The 3292-nt window shown below is 46.1% G+C and overlaps 1 pseudogene; it reads right to left on the bottom strand.

The window, feature by feature from the left end:
• Positions 1-769: 769 nt before the first annotated feature.
• LOC128584749 (60S ribosomal protein L21-like) lies at positions 770-1255 on the bottom strand (annotated as a pseudogene).
• Positions 1256-3292: the final 2037 nt, after the last annotated feature.

A 3292-nucleotide genomic window follows, 5' to 3' on the forward strand; every position in this document is an offset into this window, starting at 1 on the left:
ACAACAATGACAACTACAACCAAAAAATAGCCAGGCATTGTGGTGGAACCTATAGTCTCAGCTACTTGGGAGGCTGAGGCAAGAGAATCGCATAAGCCCAAGAGTTGGAGGTTGCTGTGAGCTGTGACGCCATGGCACTCTACCTAGGGCAACAGCTTGAGGTTCTGTCTCAAAAAAATTTTTTTTTCATCAAATTGTGCATCCACATTGTTGGCTAACTGTGAAAAGAACAGCAGACCAAGTAAACATCAATAGAGAAAAAGGATAATCTTCACTGAAAATCTTGGCCCACAACTCATGGTCCTTTTTGTTTGTTTTGTTTTTTTTTTTTTTTTTTTAGGACACATTAAAATTTGCTTTAATACTTCTTTGGGGCAAAAAAAAATCACACTTTTAGTGAATGAACAAGAAACATTTTTACGCTATTATTTGTATCTACCATGCCATGAATTCATAGGGAAGAGGTTCCAGTAGCTCAGGGAGGCACCTTGCCGTTGAACATGACAAAGTGTTGATTGACTTTTGAATTCAGGGAGGCATCTTGCCACTGAATGTGACAAAGTGTTGATTGACTTTTGAATTCATGGGAAATAGGTTCCAGCACCTTGTATCACTGTTACATGGGGGCTATTGGTTATCCTGTGTTAATACTTTTTGAGTTAATACTATGCTGTACACCTATTATGCCATGAGCTCATGGGGGATAAATAGGTTCTTGCACCTAAAAACATAGGTCCACTGGTACTCTGTGTGATATGTTATATGCTTATTATGCCATTAATTCACAGGGAATGGGTTCTGGGAACTCAGGATCCTTTCCGTTGGTTCTCACAAAATGGGCTTCTCTGGGTGGAGCAAGCTGGCGCTTCAGTTGAACCCAGGTACCTTTCTCTTTGGCTTCCTTCTTTTCCTAACCATTTTCCTTCACACATTTCAGGAAGCTATTTCAGCTCTTAGAGTGCTTAATATGCTCAATATGAACATTAATCCTCTTGGCAAGAATCTTGCCCTTAACTTGTTTGTTTACAACAATGCCAACAGCATGCTGGGTGACATTGTAGACTCTTCCAGTTTTGCCATGGTAACGTTTGTGTGCCATGCCTTTTTGAACAGTACCCAGTCCCTTGATGTCTACAATATCACCTTTCTTGTAGATTCGCATACATGTGGCCAAAGGAACAACTCCTTGTTTTCTAAAAGGCCTAGAGAACATGTATCAGATGCCTCTCCTCTTTCCCTTTGTGTTTGTCATTTTGGTGAATTACTGAAGATGGCGTCTCCCACAACTCATGGTTCTTGCATCATGACAATGCACCAGCTCTCACAGCACTGTCTGTGCAGAACTTTTTAGCCAGTAAACTAAAACCATATTAGAACACTTTCCCTACTCACTTGATCTGGCCCCCAGTGCCTTTTTTCTTTACCCAAAGATAAAGGAAATATTGAAAGGAAGACATTTTGATGACATTCAGAACATCAAGGATAATCTAACAACAACTCTGATGGCCATTCCAGAAGAAGAGTTCCAAAATTGCTTTGAAGGGTGAACTAGGCACTGGTGTGGATGCATAGCTTCCCAAAGGGAGTACTTCAAAGGTGACTGGTGATATTCAACAATGAGGTATATAGCACTTTTTCTAGGATAACTTTGTGAACTTAATCATCAGACCTCATAGGCAAACACTAAGGTGACTGGTGATATTTAACAATGAGGTATATAGCACTTTTTCTAGGATAACTTTGTGAACTTAATCATCGGACCTCATATGCAAACGCTAAGCTAGTTTATATCAGGGACTTGGACATCTGTGGATTTCGTTATCCGTGGGAGTCCTGGAACTAATCCCCCACAGATACGGAGGGAGGGACAACTATACACAGTAGAGGTTCCAACGCTTGTCAGCTTTCCTCAACATTGCAAGGATGATAGTTTTGTCTTCCCCCACTGGCCCAGGAAACTTCTAGAGCCCAGGTTCCTGTTCAGCATGGGGACATTGTAGGAGCTCAGTACTATTTACTGAGCTGTGCTGTAGAGCAGAGGGTACAGCCCAGACAGGGGGCCTGGGACTGGTCAATATGACCAATCCCTGACCCTGGTATACCCCTACTCAGTGGTTCAGATCCAGGTCTTTCTGACTTCCTAGGGTAGGTTTGGGCCCCTCAGTGTCCCTACCACACACAGGGCAGATAAGTCTTGGTCAATGTGCTGTTACAGAGTAGTTATCTGTTGATGCAGCTGGCTCACCAAGGAGTGTGCCCTCCCCTCTCTCTCTTCTCTGCAGTCTGGGTCAGCAGCAGCCCATAGAGGTTTTGATGAATGAATTAATGAATTTGGTCTGTGATCATGAGCATATTTCCTGTCCTATTCTTGGCAATGGGAGGGCACTCTCTCTCACAGATAAGTGAAGAAGGGGCCCGGGGGGCTGGGCGGGGAGGGCAGGGCCAGGAGAGGAGTGGAAGGACTCAGTGACACCTACTAAGGTCAGGTGGGATACATCAGGTGAAGGCCAGCATAGAGAATCGTCCCATATCCCATGGGCCTCTATGGAAGTGCATGGGCCCTTGGCAAGGCCAATTAAAAAAAAAAAAAAAAAGGAAGTCTGTGTTTCCAGTCTCTTCCCATCCAGGGACTCAGTCCCTGAGACTTCCCACAGGATCTGCCCCACCCTCCCAACCATCAGCACCAGCTGTGTGACTTTGAACTGGTCGCTGCTCATCCCTGGACCTTTCAGGTTTCATTGCCACTGACCAGGGCACAAGGTGCCATCATGGGCGGGTGACTGGGAAGGAGCCCAGGGATAGGATACTAGTTCTCTGGCCACCTCCTGCTGGGGTGTTGGCCCAGGCCACTGGGTTTCAGGTTTCAGCTTTCAGAGTGTTTTCCTGTCTACGGCACTTTCTATTTTCCAATACTTTTCCTATCACAGCCAAACAACAGAAAAGGAAATTGGTTGAGCCTTCTAAAGACCTGGTCTGGCAGGGCGGGGGTGGGGAGAACCCACCATGGGAAAAACTGGGCAGGAGGGGGAGAGGCCTCTCCACCCTCACTCCCCACTGCCCACTCCCCTCCCTCCAGGGCTGACTCATTGTTTTGCAGCAAACAGCAGGCAGCCCGCCCCAGCAGTTTCTGCTGCAGTCCCAAAGCTGGCTGGGTTCAATCCCAGCCCTCCCAACTGCCCGCTGGCCCTGAACGATTGGGTTATCTCTGCCCACATCCCCTTTGTTTGGGGTGGCCATTTGCTAGCTCAAGGTAAACAAACGCTGAGCACGTGTGAAAAGAAGGGACCATTAT

Source organism: Nycticebus coucang, chromosome 4 (assembly GCF_027406575.1).
Source record: "Nycticebus coucang isolate mNycCou1 chromosome 4, mNycCou1.pri, whole genome shotgun sequence".
Classification (NCBI taxonomy): Eukaryota; Metazoa; Chordata; class Mammalia; order Primates; family Lorisidae; genus Nycticebus; species Nycticebus coucang.